The sequence below is a fragment of the Eulemur rufifrons genome, chromosome 7 (genome assembly GCF_041146395.1).
Source record: "Eulemur rufifrons isolate Redbay chromosome 7, OSU_ERuf_1, whole genome shotgun sequence".
Lineage (NCBI taxonomy): Eukaryota > Metazoa > Chordata > Mammalia > Primates > Lemuridae > Eulemur > Eulemur rufifrons.
Window position 1 is genome coordinate 116,996,210 of NC_090989.1, and position 18,829 is coordinate 117,015,038.

At 44.4% G+C, this 18,829-nt stretch overlaps 1 protein-coding gene across 3 annotated transcripts in view; it reads left to right on the forward strand.

The window, feature by feature from the left end:
- The first annotated feature begins 1,063 nt into the window (after nt 1-1,063).
- NMNAT3 (nicotinamide nucleotide adenylyltransferase 3) overlaps nt 1,064-18,829 on the forward strand; it is a 99,830-nt gene continuing 82,064 nt past the window's right edge. For all 3 annotated transcript variants that reach the window (XM_069473161.1, XM_069473162.1, XM_069473163.1), the window contains exon 1: nt 1,064-1,300. The gene's annotated coding sequence lies outside the window, so the exon portion shown is untranslated. The remainder of the gene's footprint in view (nt 1,301-18,829) is intronic.

Below are 18,829 nucleotides of genomic sequence, written 5' to 3' on the forward strand. Positions count from 1 at the left end.
ACCTCATGGGAGAACTGTGAGGCTCTGGTGACAGAGGCAGGGTCCAGAGTCAGCTTTATAAATCACTGCCAATACTAAGGTGAAGACTTGTCACTGTGGCTAGGAAAAGCTGGAAATTGATTGCCTAGCAATCACAAAACCTTGACATCATCCTTGATGTCTCTCTGTCTTTGCACTGCAATTCACTCCATTAGGAAATCCTATTGGCAGAAGTTGGTGGAATCTTGACCTTCAGGGCCCCTCCCTGCAAAGCCCATGTGAGTGCTGGGAGTTATGGAGAGTTCTGGGTAGCCAGAGGAAGCCAGACTGCATTAGGGAAGCAAATTCAGGACCTAAATTACCTGAGAAAATCTCAAGGGATAGGGAACCCAATCTCCAAGGTTCCAGGATTTTATGATTTCTTTTCTCATTCTAAATAGATGTTCACTTGTATGCCATAAATTCTGTATTCTCTTTCTAAAACAGTCCCTTCCCCTTTCCTCCCACAATTGTGTAAGCTTCAGGCTCCAGAAAACCTTCATCCACTCCTGGTTTGAGGTCTCAGCGCTCACCAGGGCAGGGCTTGGGAATAGAGGTGTAAATTTGTCAGAAGGATGTGTGGGCGGCGCAGTAAGAGAGTAAATCCTCATCTAACATGGCAGGAAGTCAATAGATAAATCAAGAAATCGCTATGTAAGCTTATTTTTTTAGCGACAAAGGGGCGACCACCAGAACTACATGGAGGAACTTAAAAAGGAGCAAGGGAGAAGCGGCCTGTTGCTTTCCTTATAAGCAAATCTAGGTTAATTTTATTTTGTAAAAGGTGCTCGTGCATTACTTTGATATATATTTTTTAATTCAGTTGTTAAAAAAGAAAGTAAAATGAAATAAAAATAAGAAATAAACGCAATACAAAACATAGGAAAATAAAAAGCAAACGCTCACGCACTACAAAAGGTTCCCTGCGGTTGAGAGCCAGTGGGCGGGGCTTGTTCCAAGGGCGGGTCTCCTTAGGGCCCGCCCCCAGCGAGGGGGCGGGGCGCAGACTGCTTCCCTCAGACTCGGTCTTCCCGGGGGAGCTGGGGTAGGCCAAGGTCAAGTTCGCCTTAGGCCCCGACCCCCAGCGCCGGAGCAAGGCAGGCTAGTCCCAGGCTGCCCCCCGGAAGGCGGCCTGGCGTCCCGAGACCCAGTGCCACCCACGCCCAGTCCTCGCGTGCGGGGCCGCGCTGGCCAACAGCCGCGGTTCGGCCCTCCGGTCCCCCAGTCCCCTGCAGTTCCCCGAGACAAGCCGAGCGCCGCTACTCGGCCCCGCGACGCGCAGGTAAGCGCAGCCTGGGGCCCTGGTCAGCCCGCTCCCGCCCGCGCGGGCGCCCGCGAGGACCCGGATGGTGGCCAGACTCCCGGCCCACACCACCGGGCCGGGGCGGAGACCTGGGCGCCGGCTCCCGGGCGACAGGTGGCGGCGGAGTGCCGCTCGGGTGCCGCGTCAGACAGAGCCGGGAACAGCTCCCTCCTACCTCTGCGCGCCGCGCGTTCTCGCTGCACCGTTATCGACCAGACCCTCAGTACTCCCTTGGCTGTGACCCGAGCCCCAGCAGACATGAGTTCAGATCCCACCCTCAGCAATTATGCACTCAGCATTTAACACATTAACTGCCACGAGAGTTGTGTTTAACCATGCTAGTTTTGAGCCCGGGGCCTGGTGAAGCATATGTAACTCGCAGATTTCACCTTGAGAGCGCGAAAACCATTTTTCAGCTTGCATATAACTCACGCACGGAAAACAATACAAAATAACAAATTTTCATTAAATTAGAAAGGATCATTTTGTTTTCGAAGTTTTCTATTTTCATAATAAAACACCGTAGCCCCAAGGGAAAAAAAAACATTTTTTCCTAGTGTGGCAGTCAATGTGTTAAAAATAAACACAATATCTACTTACCGTGGGCCACTGAGTGCCCACCACTGGGCTAAGTGCTGAGGATAAACTGGTGGGCCAACTAAGGTGGGGCCCGCCCTGTGGAGACACAATCCAGTGTGGGAAATTTACACCAAATGGATCCATACAAACAAATTGCAAACGTTAAAACTAAGGTGAGAGCTCTGAAGATAGAAAGTGCAGGGTGCTGGAGATCTTTTATCAGGGTCCCCTGCTATAAAAAGTCTACTGGAACTAAAACTTCAGAGAATTCTAGGGTGGAGAACAACAGAGCAAACACATTTTGTTGGGAGAGGATGTTGGCTTGTTTGAGGAAAGGAGTGTGAGTGGGGCTGGCTGCAGAGAGCTAGGGGAAGGCAAGTTCCTTCACTTTGACTTCCTTCTCTGTATAATGGAACTGTTCTGCCCATAGAGGATGAAAACGGTTGAATGTAAATGACCTAGCACTGTTTTAGGTGTGCAATAAGTGAAGCAAAGATGAAGATGTTCTGGATGGAGGCTGGATGTTGTTGTGGGCTAAACACAGTGTGCCTGCCTCTGAGCAAACTCACCCCTCTCCTTGAGGCCCGTTTCCTCCTCTGTGAGATAAGGGGTTCTGAGTAGAATCTCTCAAACAGCCTGTTCTCTAAAATGATGACTGGTTTAGTCTGGTGTAGTCCTTCATTCTTGGAACATTTAACTGGTACCCCTTTACCCTGGCTCTGAGGATTCAGAGAAAAGTCAGACAAGGCCCCTGTCCTGGAGCCCATGTGGGGTGAACTGGTGAAATAAAGCGACAGTTCCAGCCTGGCAGAGCCCAAAGGAAGGGGTCCGACCCTCTGGCCTTGCCAGGGAAAGCCCTCTGCTTCTGGCCAAGTACACATTTCCCCGAAAGCCAGCTCTTTGAGTCTCCAGAATGTGTGGTTGATGCTACTCCATGAACAAAGGTTCCTTCCTGACTTTCACTGGTCACTCTCAGCTTTTGGTGTCACCCCCTAAAACTGGCCAGACTCCCCAGAGGCAGCAACTCTGCTAGTCCCTTGCTGAGGACCCCTAAGACCTTGAGACTCCATGAATTTGGGAGACCTTTTTAGGCTTTAGGAGATACCCGTCAGCTGCTCGCTGTATTTTATTGGCTTGAGTGATCCCAATTTCTTCTTTGGCTCTATTCACACCATTGGTGTAGACACAGGATTTGCTCCATGAAACCTGGCTGGGAGGCCCAGAAAGTGAGGAAACCTAGCTGAGGGTGGAGTCTGGCACAGTTTGTGGGGAGTGGTCAAAAACAGAGGACAAATGTTAACAAAGGGTGCCGGAGGGAGACGGGGAGAGGGCAGCCTTTGTGCAGCCCCTCTGTTCACCTCTCAGACCACAGCAGTGTCCCAGCCAAAGAGAGAAGGGAAGCTCCAGGCTTGGTGGTCACAGACCTGACACTTCCCAGCCGCGTGACTAACCCTGGGCACTTAGCACTTACCATCTGAGTTACAAGGATTGTGCATACTTGACAGATGCTTGGCACGTAGTTGGCCCTGAAGAAATATTAACTCCCACCCTCTTGTTTCCCTGAATGAACTAAAATGGGAACAATAAGTGCCTACCTCAGAGGGTTATCATGGGGACTTAATGAGTACCTACAATACGTAGAGCAGCATCTGACATGTAGGATATTACTGCTAGTAGTACAATTGACATTATTCCTTAGTCTGGACAAAAATTGGTGAAACAAGGCAGCTGAGGGCAGGGCGATTAGCTGGGGAGTTGGGTTATCTGTTGCAGTGGTTTTTCCAGAAAGCATCAGCCTGGAAGCAGAGAGGGGTGTTCTGTGTGATAAAGGGCTCTTGGGCAGCCACACTGTCAGAAGGCCCTGCAGTTTCAGTGTCTTTGGGGACGTGGGCCAAAGAAGAGACAGCAAAAGTTGTGGGGGGGAAACTAGTGTTGAAAAGGTCTAAAATTGTCTTTTTCAAGATATTATCTCTAACTCAAGGCTGGGTGTGGGTCCCCTGCAGGGGCTGCCACTGTCCCTTGCTGGCCTCTGCCATCCTTATGGGCATGGTAATTGCCTGACACTGGCCTGGCTGTTTGACTGGCCTGGGACCTGTGGAGTCTAATTTTGTAACCCTTGTACCAGCAGAGAACCAGGCATGCCAAAAGGCATGCATGAATGAACGAACAAATAAATGAACAGAAGCCCAAGAGGCAAACTTTTTGTTGTGTATTATGTATATTTAAAAAAAAAAAAAAAGGAGTGTGAAGATAGGGAAAGACAACTAATGTATTTAAGCATTTGCTGAGGACCAAGCATTTTCATGTATGTTGCAGCTTAGTGGTGAACACTACAGCTATGTAGTCAGATAAAATTTCTTGTGTGACCTCCCATACATCACCAAAGTTCTCTAAACCTAAGTTTTTGCATCTGTAAAGTGGGAATGTTTGTGCCTAATTCATAGGGCTGTTAGGAGCGTTAGTCAGGATAAGTATGTGAAGTGCTGCCTTCAGTGCACAGCATGTAGTATGGTAATTGCTCAGAGAATAATAGCTGCTGTATTATTATGACATTTATTAATCCTCCCAATGATCTCCACTCTGATGAGGAAACTGATGGCCACAGGCACAGATGGGTGGCACTGATTCAGAACTCAGTCCCTCTGGAGTCAAACTCTGCAGACACCAGCCAGATAGCTTGTGTGAAATGAAGTCAACCTTATATGCATTTCATTCATTACTTAAAGCATTTGACTATGTGAAATCTTAAAAAAGAGAGAAACTGCAAAATTATAATTTATGTGCCTTTCAAGTTCAGGTATTTTATCATCTAGATAAATCTTCCATGCATCCATGTTAAACCACTTTGGGCTGTCGAAGCTCTTAAATAAAGTGGCTTATCCTGACCAGTGTCTGTCTTTGCTCATTTATCATAGTTCCCCAGTAAAGATGGACAGATCCCATTTTGCAGTGCAGGCTTCAGGATGGCAGCACCTGCCCCACTGTTTTAGCCATGCAGTTCTTCATGATGGTGTTTAACAAACCACAGTGGACTCATGATTCCTTCATTATTGTTACTCTCGCATACACACAGACCCATGTGCCAATCTAGGAATTAGGAACAGAAAGGCATTCTGTTGCTAGTGTGAATCTGGGAAATCAACTGGGGAAATCTAAGATTCTCTGTAATGGGTTTCTGGGGTAAGAGTGACCGCATTTTCTGCAAGCCAGAGCTGTCTGCTCCTTCCTCCAGGACTGCCATCTCTGGGCCTGGCCTCCTACCCAGTGAATGCCTGATCTGGATCTCTATGCCTCCCTGCTGTCCCTGCCTCTGGCCAGACCTGCCCCTAAAGCCAGAATCCTTGGGACAGCTGCAGAGGCCCAGCCTGTTGCAGGGAAGCCTCCCTGAATCAACTCCTGTGCCTTCCCACAGTACCAGTGGGCACCTGTCAGCATGCCCTTCTCCAGCTGCCCTGAATTACCTCCTCTGCTGGGCTGTGAGCTCTTCCACAGCTCTTGGACCAAGTGTTCCCGGCACCCAGCACTGTGCCTGGCACATTGTCCTCCCTCCCTCACTTTCTTCCCTTCTTCTACAGATACTTCAGGCAGTGTCCTGGGGATTTGAATGGTGAGTCAAAATGACACAGTCCTGACCCTTGTGGAGCCCACACACATCATGAGACAGTTTTACTAAAGACAGAATTAAGCACATAAGCACGCAGAGTAAGAGATTATAAACTGGGTTAACTGCCCTGAAAGAGGAGCCTGGTGTGCCATGGCAGCGTGCAAAAGCGAGGCAGATACAGAAATGCAGGCAGTATCGGTGTGGCCAGAGTGGGCCTGTAAGTGGTGTTTGGAGGCTTATGTTCATTTATTCATATACCTTTGAAGACCACTGGATGGTATTTTTCTATAAACTCTGGTAAACAATGCTTTATGCTGCCAAAGTAATCTTATTGAGAATGTGTATTTTTAAAAACAATTGTGCTGCAGCTTCCAAATGGGAGAATAATGCTAATGCTCTAATTTGCTTACCGCTTTAGAGTTTACAGAGCCCTGTCGGCTGTTGTCTGGTTGGGTGCTCAGTTCTCAGCGTCGTATGTCTCACACTGGGTGGCAGCAGCAAACGGGGACCCAGCTCACCTGAGGGAAGATCTGGTAGGGGTGAGCACTGGGGGTCTTTCCCTTCCAAGTGACAGAGTCCACCTGGGGTCCTGTTTATTTTCTCCTTCTCTGATACCGCTGGGCACGCCAGACTGAGGTTCCAGCATAGATTTTATCCCGCTGTGGCTTGTGGCCTGCCCTTTGAGAGGAAAGAAAGGCAAAGCTGACTGCTGTCCAGAGGGTGGGCCTGCTGTCTGCACACAGCGGTGGCAGGGTGAGCTGGCAGCTATCCCGCCCATGCAGAGCTGTGCCATCTCAGCACGGTCCCTCGTGAGGGACACCATGCTTGCCTTCCAGCCCATTCAGTTCCACTGAAAACAGGGAGAAAATAACACTAAAAAGGGCTGTTTTAAATAAGACGTAATCCAGACAGCCCCAGGAAACATTCTCTCTGCATGCCTGAATGTTATTAGAGAGTTATTTTGTTTGTTTGGACAGAACTGTTAACAAAATACATCTCCAATCCCCACCAGTCTCAGATGCAGACCTTATTACGAGAGATGAGCTGCTATCTTCTCCACACAAGGCAAGGTTACTAGCATAACCACGGTGGGTTTGACTGCCGTGCGTAGGCCTGTGAGGAAGGGCTGTATTCTCAGGGTACAGCTTTAATAGGGTTGTAATTGTGTGGCTCTTAGCCATGGAGAAAAGAAGTGGTTCTGGAAATCTCCCTTCCATAAAGGCTGACACAGTGACAGTATTTATGCCTCTTGAAAGTGCATGTTAAGTGGTGGATATTTATGAAAAGGGTTCTGAGGAGTAAATGTGTCCATCAGTCAACCTGGAACTTTTTAGAGCTCCTAAGATGGTTTTAAATTAGAGCCAATCTTCTTCCTGCCTTCCCCCTTCCATCAGCTCCCCGCCCCCTTTGCTTCCTCTTATAAAAATGAAGTGTCAAAGCAGGACAGAGCCCAGGGGGAAGGTTGGAACTGCCTTGCAGAAGCACAGCTACTGTATTAAAGGCAAGTGTGTGGGGGTTAGTGCCTTGATTCTGGTACTTCTCTAGTCACAGTGTTCTGAAGAGAGAAGAATATGGAGCCAGGCTGACAAACATGGTTCAGCCTAATTGCATCCCAACTATAGCCATCAGCAACTCTACTGTCAGCCCGGCTGCTCACTGAAAAGAGTTTGCAACTGGAGGGGAAAAGAATGATGAAAACAACTGATGCAAACTAACCTGAATTTGGGCGCAGTAAGTGGCAGATGGGAGAGAATGAATGTCAGTGTCAGTGAGGGAATCACACCAGGTCAAGTAAAGAGAAAGCTTTAGGAGGCTGGAGATGTCTCTGTGAGCAGGTGATCATTAGGACAGAATGCCTGTTACAAGAATTAGTGTGTGGGAGCCTAACTTGAAATTATTATTGACTTTCAAATGTTCATTTTAAAGATCAGAAATAGGTGTTTATTGCATGAACCTTATACTTAGTATCAAAGACTGCTTTGCTTTTAATTTCCCCATCTGGTCTTCTCCATAACTTTTATGATACTATTGGCCATTCTTGTTTTAGTGTTTTTTATAAGAAAAAGGAAGCTAGTATCTGTTACCCACTTTATATTTTGTAAGTAATCAAAGAACGATAGATGATATAAATAGAGGGGCTGCCTGTTTCAGGTGCTACTGAAATGCTACTACCTTTTGGCTTCTTCTGGGATTCAGCTTTGAAAAGAAAATAATCTGAAAAATGGAAAGAGCCACTATATAAAAAAATACTCTCTGCATCATTATTTCTAACGGTGAAAACTTGGAAGTGCTCTGAAATACAGTATAGGAGGATAGTCAAATTACAGAACACCAGTGGTGGTGGATATTTATGAAAAGGTTTTGAGGAGTAAATATGTCCATCAGTCAACCTGGAACTTAATGCCAACTCTCCCTGTGACAGCTCTATATCCATGTATCCTTTGCTCCCTAATGCTGGCCAAAGCCTAGTGCATGGCCAGTGGTATGCTCTAAATTGAACTTGTTCAGTTGGTCCAACATTGAGAAATCATGATACAAGACAAAGATTTGAGTCTGAGTAGTTTATTTGGAAGGAGATCCCAGGAAGCACTAGTAAGAAGTAGGGAAATGAGCCAGTGGAGCGCACTCTCAAGCAGGCTACCAGGTTACCACTGTGGGCAACTGAACTTTAATCCTGCTTGGATCTCCAAAGTCTGTGTAGAACACCCATCCCAGAGTTATCCCCTCGTGGGGTTAGGGGCTGGGTGTGTACACACCATTCCTGTCAGTCATTGGTTGAGCATTATTCCTTATGGGAAGTCCATTCTTGAATTCTCCTGGCAGGTTCCAGTCGCTAGGTAAAGCACCTGGGCAAAGAGATACAGATGCTGGCAGATGGAAGTCAAGCTGGTTTGCGCTAAGATGGCCAGGCCTGGAGCTAAGGGCACGGCACTCACAGTGTCTGCTGTACTGTCCTTCCCTAACCGCCATGAACATTAACAGTGTACTATGCTGAAAATAATCAAATCCACAGTTCCCTACTAAATCTCAGACCTGGTTACACTAAATTGAAGAGTGCATTAAGTAATAAGCAACCCCAAAAGTTTAAGGAAAAAAATCATGGGAAGAAAACTTTAAATAAGAAAAATATTACCATATTTTCCCAGGGTATTGAAATAAACTACCAATATTTGATTTAAGTGGCAGAATGCTAATATTCTGCAGCTATATGGTTTGAGACCCAACACTTTAAAAGAGGGCCTGAATATATAAGATTTATCTTAATGTGGAAATGTTTTCCCCTCTGCTATAGCTTGATTACTCCTCTTATTTCTCTAGTAGATTGAGATGATTTTAAAAGAAAAATTCACTGGCTAAAATATTTAACCTCATTTGTATCCACCCATGATTATATCTCCAGTGCCATGTTTTAATATTAATACTGGATTTACTGTACTCACTAACACCAGAGGATGGCAGAGAATCTCTATAGTTATGGCTCTAGGCGCTATGATAAATGTTTTGTAGTCATTGCCTTTATATAGAAACACTCCATCTCCAATTAAAGATTTAGTAAGCTCTTCATCAAAGTATCTATTCACAATTGAGGCATAGGAGATGGTTGTGCTGACATTTCAGCTTAATTCACTCTATAGTTTTGTGGGTCCCAATCCATTTTATATGTTTTTTCCCCTATGCATAGAGGAGAAATAGCAGCAGAAATTTGGGGCTTAATGCAGATTCTAGAAACACTTTCCATGTATTTACTAAGTATATTGGAACATTTGTCACTGTAAATGAAGGCCTTACTCTAAGAAATGATTTAAAATTGTAAATCATGTAGAAAGCACAATAGGGTTTAGCAGCTAAAGTTCACATGCTTTGATTTATGGGCATTTTAGAATTTGTATAGAAAGATTTTAAGAACCCAGTGTTTTAGAGAAATGAAGCCATTTTCTTTTAAGTTGTGGTCCAAGATGCATTTCATAAAGACTATGATGACAAATATCTGGTGTTCATTCCCGTGCCCTGTGCACATGGCAGGCATCATTGGCTTATACTCAAACCTGCATCCTCTTCTACAAAGTGCTCCACGCAGCCAGCTGCTACAATTCATCAGAACTGGTTCACCAGATGAAGCCTAGGGACTTCCCATGCTCTTGCATACCTTTTTATAATACCTGTTCCTGCCATTGCTGGGAATGGTCAACAAAGGAAGCTTTCATAGTCCCCCTACAAAAAAAAAAAAAAAAAATGAATTCAAGAGTCAGGTGGTTTGCTCGCCTAGTGCCTTTTTAGTCACCTTTCTGCCATCAGATGATAGGTATTCAGTTTGTCAATGATTGTCTCCCTTCCATTTTTCCTTTTGTCATGTGCATTTTGATTTTTTCTTTCTTCTTTGTGTCCTGAAATGTTGCTTAGAAGATAAAGCAGGAAGCCCCAAATTATTTGTTATTCTCTCCCATAAAATTTAGTTGAAGTCATTTGTATTAATGGAAATGCATTGAAATTGTGATTTTTTTTTTCTACCACTTCAGGAAGAATGCTTTGCTGTAGGGCACTGGCAACCTCCACATTATCAAATCTTACAGGCTTTTCTCTCCATATTTTCTGTGCAACATTTGATACCTCTGACTATATCCACCTTTTGGTTTCTTGGATTTTCTTCCCTCCTCCCTGATTATTTCTTCTCTGACTTCTCTACTTGTTCTCTTTCCTCTGCTTGCATTTCCAGTGGGTTGTCCCCAGGGTTCTTCCCTTGCCTCCTCTTGTCCATGGAGTCCACCTGGAAGATTTCATCCACATACTTGGTTTTTAACTATAACCTTTACACAGATACCTCTCATATTCTTATCTCCATCACATCCCCTCTCTGGAGCCCAGACCTCTGTGTCCAGCAGCCTGTTAAATGTTTCTTCTTGTGGCTGCCATAGGGATCCAAAGTCAACATGTTTCATTTGTTCTAGACTATTTCTCCTTTAGCAGGGCCAACTAAATATTTGTCCCTGTCAGGTTGTTTCTGCTACCTCCTTGGAGTCATAGGTACGCTGTTCTGAACTTGTGAGAAAGCTGTGTCTTGGGGAATCAAATATAAGACAAGGGCTCATACCAAAACTATGCTTAAAACTAAGGATCTTAAAACAAAAACAATCATTTGATTATCTCTCGCAATGCTGGGGGTTGACTGGACTCAGTGAAGCAGTTCTCGCACTCGGTCTCTCATCCAGTGGCACTTAGATGGTAGCTGGGGCTGGAGCCACCTCAAAAGCTTTCTCACTTAAGAGACAACCTGCAGAATGGGAGAAAATATTTGCAAACTATCCATTTGACAAAGGATTAATACCCAGAATATGTAAGGAACCCAAACAACTCAAAAACAAACAAATAAAAAATATTAAAAAATAGGCAAAAGACCTGAATAGATGTTTCTTAAAAGAAGACATACAAATGGCCAACAGGCATTTTTAAAAATGCTCAACATCACTAATCATCAGAGAAATGCAAATCAAAACCTCAGTGAGATATCATCTCATTCAAGTTAAAATGGCTGTTATCAAAAAGACAAAAAATAAATGCTGTCAAGGATGAGGAGAAAGAGGAATGCTAGTATACTCACAATTGGTGGAAATATGAATTAGTGCAACCACTATGCAAAATAGTATGGAGGTTCCTCAGAAAACTAAAAGTATAACTATCATATGATCCAGCAATTCCACTACTGGGTATATATCCAAAAGAAAGGAAATCAGCGTATCAAAGAGATATCTGCACTCCCATGTTTATTACTACATTATTCACAATAGTCAAGATATGGAAGCAACCTGCGTGTCCATCAGTGGATGAATGGATAAAGAAAATGTGGCATATATACACAATGGAATGTTATTCAGCCATAAAAAAGAATGAAATTCTTTCATTTGCAGCAACATAGATGGAACTGAAGGACATTGTGTTAGGTGAAATAAGCCAGGCACAGAAAGACAAATGTATGTTCTCATCCATGTGAGAGGTAACAAAGTTGATCTCATGAAGGTAGAGAGTACAACTGTAGATATTAGAAGCTGAGTAGGTGGAAAGAGATGAATAGAGGTTGGTTAATGAGTATAAAATACAGTTAGGTAGAAGGAATAAGTTCTAGTGTTTGATAGCACAGTAGGGTAACAATAGTTAACAATAATTTATCATGTATTTTAAAATAACTAGAAGAAAAGATTTGGAATGTTCCTAACACAAAGAAAAGATAAATGTTTGAGGTAATGGATATCCTGATTACCCTGATCTGATCATTACACATTGTATTCATGTATCAAAATATCACAAATACCCCATAAATATGTGCAATATGCATTAATACTTTTTTTTTTCTTAAAAAGACTTCCTCACTCAGTGGCTGGCAGTTGATGTTTGCTGGCAGCTGAGACCTCAGCTGGGATGCTGTCTGGAATGCCTTGTCATGTGGCCTGAATTTTCTCACAGCATGGCAGCTGGGTTCTAAGAACAAGTATACCAAGAAGACCAGGTGGAAGGTGTATCACCTCTTATGATCTGCCCTCAGAAGTCTCACACCATCCCTTTTGCCTGCCATTACTCATACCATTACTAGCCTGCCCAGCTTCAAGTGCATGGGACATAGACCTGCCTCTTGATGGGAGACATGTCACAGTCACATTGTGAGAAGAGCGTATGGACAGGAGATACTGTTGTGCCTGTGTTGGAAAATACATTTTGCCACAGGCCCCCAACACATCTAAGCATTCCCTCGAGAGCTACCTTAAATGCCACAGGTTTCTATTTAGGTGGATTATTTTTTATAGGTAACATATTTACATGATTCAAAAGTTAGGAAAAATAAATGTAAATGTGCACAATGAAAATATTCCCTCTCATATCATAGTTTCTACCTCTACTTTCTGTAGACAATCACTGTTAAATGTTTTTATATCCTTTCAGAGTTTATAGATATTTTTATATATCATCCTATCGTACAAAACAGTGTTCTATATATACTGTTCTACACTTTCCCTTTTTTTCACTTAACAATGTATCTGGACATAATTTCCTTATCAGTGCACAGAATCAATCTCTGTCTCTCTCTCTCTCTCTCTCTCTCTCTCTCTCATGCATAGTGTCCTATTGCTCTATTGTGTGGCTTTACCGTAGGTCACTTAATCAGTTTTCTGTGGGTGGGCACTGAGCTGCTACACACAGTGCTGCTACACACAGCGCTGCAGTGAATAACACACATACGCCATCTCGCATGGGAGAGAATAAATTAGGACGCCTTCCCCAAGAGCCCCGGCCAGTTGTGGGCATCCTTCTTGCCTCAGTGCCTTATATCTCATCCCGCCACATCTCCTCTCACCAGACCATGGGCTCCCTCCCGGAGATTACAAACTGTGGCCGTTGTAGCTTATTTCCACACTGCTTAGCACAGGAAGCTACGTGTCCACATGGTGTAGAGGAAGCCTATGCAAGGAGGGAGGAGGAAGGAAGAGCAGAGGAGGTGACCGAGTACCAGCACCTGAGTGGCCTTGTTCCACCTCGTCTCATTGCCCTTGCAATCGCATTTCTTAGTGGCAGTTACCACTTCGGGCCTGTGCAAAACTGGAATCTGGTCCTACCCTGCTTTACCTGGCTTCCTGCAGAGGGTATGCCCCAGAAGGCTCAGTCCCAAAGCCCAGTTTTTGCAGTCTCCCAGATCAGCCCAGGACTACTCCCTGCACCGGCAGGGGTTTGTTGTGAGAGATGATGTGGGTGGTGGTCATCACATAGTACTAAGATATCATGGATAAATTGCTGTCCTGATTTAAAACAGCAAAAAAAAAGAGTTCTCCTTTGTCACGGAAGTATTCTTAAATCACATGCTTTTTATTGTTTCTGTTAGGAACATTCTTTAAGGAATATAGATTGCTTTTGTTAAATTAAAGAGGCCAACCTCTAATCTCCACAAGAAAGATTGACAGTTGCGCTTGTTGCTTTAAGGAAAGCTTTCTGGGAGCGTTTATGTTCAAGATTCTTTCTATCATAAGGAAGAGAAACGTCCCTGAAACTAGACTAAGCAAAACTACAAATATGGCTATCATAATGGAAAATTTGGGGGTATCAGGCACAGCTGCATTCAGGTGAATCAGATCGATGATAGCACTAGCAAGCCCACTCTCTCTGTCTTTCAGCTCTTCTCACCACCGTGGTAGCTCCATTCTCTAAGGTAGGGAAGATGGCAGTTCCAGGCTTACATGGAGCTTACAACCCCTCATCTTCGAAGAAGAAACTGTTGTCCAGCGTCCATTTTGAAAAAGTGATCTGATTTGTTCTTCAGGAATCATGTGTCCACTCCTGGACTAATGATTTTTTCCAAGAAGTGGAAGTTTTCTGTCCATCCTGGTTGACAGACCTTCCAGAATGGTGAAGAGTTATATATGGCTGAGCAGCTTTCAAAACAAAGGTGTTGCAGGACCAATACAATGGAGCTGCCTGCCATGGATGTGATTCAAAACCTGAATTTTAGACTGTGAAGAGTATCTGAATTGGTGATGGTTTACCTGATAGTTAAGAAAAGGTTCATTATGCTGATCTCTCTTGTTTTGTATATGTTTGAAGATTTCTGTAATAAAAAGTGCTTTTTTTAAAAAAAAAATGCATTAAAAGGAGAGGAGCTTTTTTCTGCCTTTTTTGGGAACTCTCCACAAATAATCCTTCACATTCCTGTATGTTTACTCTCTGATTTTCTTGCTCTGTGTTTTTCTTTTCATTGTACAAAGAAACCTTAATCCTTACTTTCCTCCAAGCTGGGGATTGGGAAGAAAACACACAGTACTTGACTTTAGATTTGTGTGGTGTGTTTGGAGGCGGTTGAGCGGAGGACAGTCAAGTGCCCTTAAATCCTTGTCTCCATGGTTCCCAGGACAAAAACCTCAGGAAATTCCAGCTGGGGAGAGAAGGATGTCTATGCTGTGACCATGAGTCTGCATCTCCACCTTTCATGGGCAGTTACTTGAGCCTGGGTGAGTGTGGACAGGCTTTCTGATCCATGTGTGTAATTAGGGAGGCCCGGAGGCTCAGAAGGTCATGAACTGACTGCTGGAGGAAAGCTTAGAGTGTTTAGGCTGCCTTTTTATTTTATAGGTGAGGAAGCTGAGGCCAGAGGAGTTAAGCGACTGCCCTAAGGTCACACAGTGAAGTAGCAGAGGCAGAGGTAGGTTTAAGTCCCCATAATCTGACTTTGGGGTCTAGTACCACTTAATAGCTGTGTGACTTTGAGCTGTGTGACTCCTCACCTGTTCGGGAGGCAGAATGATGACCCTCCAAAAATGTCCACATCCTAATTTCCAGAACCTATGAATGTGTTAGGCTCCGTGGTATGGGAGAATTAAGGTTGCAGATGAAATTAAGGTTGCTAATCAGCTGACCTTAAGATAAGGAGTGTATCCTGGATCATCTAGCTCAGCCCAGTCTAGTCACAGGGGTCCTTGCAGGTGAAAGACAGAGGTAGGAGAGTCAGTGAGAGAGATGCAGCATGAGAAAAACCAGATGGGCCACTGCCTGCTCAGAAGATAGAAGGGGAAGGTAGAAGCTGGAAAAGGCAGCAAATGGATTCTCACCTAGAGCCTCCAGAGAGGAATACAGCCCTGCCAACACTTTTGTTTTAGTCCTTTTTGACTTCTGACTTCCAGAACTGTAAGATAATAAATGTGTGTTGTTTTAAGCGTGGGGTGATTCATTACAACAGCAGTAGGAAACCAGTACCCTTGTAAGGGGAATAACATGCCTCCCCAAAAGATTGGAATTTAGAGTCAGGGAGTTGATTTCCCAGCAAAGATCCTGGAACATGGTAGATGCTTAATAAATGGTAATGTTGACAGTGGATAGTGGTGGTATAGGCAGTGGTGGTCATTAAAAGGGAGAGTAGCTGATAGGCAGATGTCTTTGAAGAACTGAAGCTAGTGCCTTGTGGTGAGATTCAGGGCCATTAATAGGAGGCCAGTAGGAGACCCCAGATGGCCCAGTTGGGTGGCCAAGGGCACCCTGCGGGAACCCCTCTGTGTCTAGGGTCAGCAAAGCCTTCCCCCTGCAGTTCTTCGGCACTTCCATCTCCGGCAGCACCGCCCTACATCGTAGGAAGCAAGAGCTTGGAAAGGCTGACCCTGTGATCCCTTCCATCAGGTAGAGCCCTGCTGGGGGTGTCTAGTGAGATGTGGGCCTCTCTCCGAGCTCTGAGCTTCTGCCTGGCCTTCACCCTAAAGCCATTGGGTGGCCTTAAAGATTATTACTGCCACTCCCAGTGTCAGAAGCTGAACTTCAGTGAGCTTACTATGGGCCAGGCAGCATGCTAGGTGTCCTGTGACCATTGTCTCATTTAATCTTCACGACCGCCCTCTGAGGCAAGTCTTTGTTTCCCATATTGCAAATGTGCAGATAGAGGCTCCAAGAAGTTTGACAGCTTGCTCAAGCTCAAACAGTGGTAGAGCTAGAATTACAAACTAGGTTTGTCTGACTCCGAATCTAGCCTCATGGACAAAACGGGTCACCAGGTAGGAGAAGAGAGATGACTGGCATTTGCCGGCTGGCTGGAAGGGTCTTGGGAGTGCTGTTTGGATGCTGTGGGCCTGTTGGAATGAGAGCCCCCAAATATCCAGGAGGAGGCCCCCCACTAGAGGGAACACCCCCTCCTGTCCTTGTGCACCTCTGGGAATGATGGAATGGGGTCCCCCAGGGGGGATGGGGGTGAGGCACACATGCTTCTTGGGGACTCTGTGGGGGCATTCACATCTGCCATTCTCTGAGTCACCTCGCCTGTATCTGTGTTTTACTTTCCAAAAGACATACACTGATATTTGGATTGGTGTTAGATGATATTAAGGAATTTTTGTTAATTTTTAATATTGTCAGGTGTGATGATATTGAGTAAAAAAGTGTCCTATATTTTTGAAGTATTTAGAGGTAAAATGTCATGGTGTTTATAATGTAACTTAATATGCTCTGGGGGGGGAAAGGTGAAATAAATATGGAAACAAGTTAATGGTCATTTGAGGACCTCTATGTGGCAGTCCATTATATTGTTTCCTCTATTTTTTTGTATGTTTGAATTTTTCATAACAGAAAGTTTTTTAAAAAGTCATTCACTGAGCACTTGGGTGTACACAGTTTAGGCTGAACTAGAGACAGCCCTGCACGCCGAAAGAAGACCCACAAAGAAGTCATTTGACCGCAATGGAAGAGGCACCTTGACCGGGTGGGGCGGAGCTTAGAAGCAGAGGGGGTGGGGTGGGGCAGCTGGGAGGGGCAGGCTCTGCAAGGAAGTCTTATCCCCGTTCTGATTCTCAGATCACCCGGTTGCACAGGTGTTCTTGTTGAGCTCTTTATTGTCAGTCCTCAGTCAAGTAAGTAAGAAATAGTTGGCTGAGTCTTTTCTGATGCCTGATCATTGAAAGAGTCCTTACAGTGTGCCACTGTCCTTCCACAAACAGGTGGGCTGATTTTTCCTCCGAAGTGACATTATTCTTTTGCTGCATTATGATAATAAAAAAAGACCATGGTGTTTTGTCAAACATTTTCTCATGGTACATTCTGCTTAATAGGCATTGCCTTTGTCACTTCAGATTTCCCAGCACGTTTTCTCTGGCAAATTCTGTAATCTTTTTGGTTGTACATGAAAGTTCATTTTTCAAAGTTAGCATTGGAACAGATAATCAGATTCCTTGATCTCCCATTAGCCTCCTCTTACTTTGTATTTTTCCTTATCAAAATAGCCAGCTGGTGAGGAGGAGCAGCTCTCGGAGTGTTTGTTCTTACATTATCTTCTCTCTAACTGTAAGGTAACATTTCCGACGACTTTACCAAATCTGAAGAACTATGTTGAGCATCCTTTAATAGAGATATCACTGCTAATCAAGAGGCCAGGCTTTGCCAAGTTCTCTGGTTTAGCTCTTGAAATAGTGTTATCCTTCAAATAAAACTCTATTCCTTTCCTATAAGCCTTCGGACATATGAATGCATAACAGGTGACCTCTAAGTGATAATTTCATAAATTCTTGGTGAAATGAATTGTATAAGATCAATATATCTGCAGACTCATCACGTTTTTTGAGCTGTGAGGGACTTTAAGATGAATCTGGTACAGCTCTGCTAGTGGAGGAAACATTCATTTTAACTGTGTAGTCAATTCTCAATTAACAAGGGTAATGGAGTGGAAGGAGGTCACTGATAATCAAAAATCATGGTGAAAATAAAATTATAGTCAACACTCAATTTTCTAGAGGATGAATAATTGGTTTGTGGATTGAGGTTAAGACACAGTGGGCCCTAAGATGTCATCCCTTTGGTAATTGGCCAGCAGCTGCACAGCACGTGGCACCCACCCACCCTCTCTGTCCCAGGGAGGGAAAGGGCTTCTCAGGGGCTGGATCAGGCAGACCTGGTTGACCTTGGCTGCACTGGTACCACAGTGGTGTTGACCTTAGCCTTGGGAGCTAGGTAGAGGTGGCCTTCAGGGACTTGTCCCACCGGCTTGTAAAGCAGTAGGTCTCAAACTTCAAGCATCAGAACCACCTAGAGGGCTTGTTAAGACCCTGATTGCTGGACCCCAGCCCAAATTTCTGATTGAGAAGGTCTGGAGTGGGACCTAAGAATTTGTATTTCTAACAAGTGCCCAGGTGATGTTAATACTGCTAGTCTGAAAACCACGCCTCTCTCAGCCCAAGTTGCACATTAGAATCACCTGGGGAGCTTTTCAAACCTGTTGATGCCTAGATGCTCCTTGACCAATTACATGAAAGGCTTGTGTTGTGGGTCCCAGTAGGGGTATTTTTTAAAGCTCTCCAAGTGGTTCTAATGTGCATCTAGGATTGACAGCCATTGCTCTAGATAATGTTTCCCACACCTCAGACATCTGCATACAAGTCTGATGATTTTTTTATGTCTTTACCCCTCTTTTAATATTTTTCTTTAAATCGGGTATTTTGTCATCTAAATACATTCATTTAAAAAGTACTCGAGGCACAATGGCTCATGCCTGTAATCCCAGCACTTTGGGAGGCTGAGGCAGGAGGATCACTTGAGGCCAGGGGTTTGAGACCAGCCTGGGCAACATAGCAAGCCTTTGTCTCTATAAAAAAAAAAAAACAGAAAAATTAAGCAGGTATGGTGGTACATGTCTCTCCCAGCTACTTGGGAGGCTGAGGCAGGAGGATCAGGAGTTTGAGGTTGCAGTAAGCTATGATGACGACACTGCACTTGAGCCTGGGCAACAGAATGAGACCGTGTCTAAAAAAATGGAAAAAAAAAAGCAAACTATATATCCCCCACATGTAGGAAAACTAGTTTCATAGGCCACAAATAGGACATAA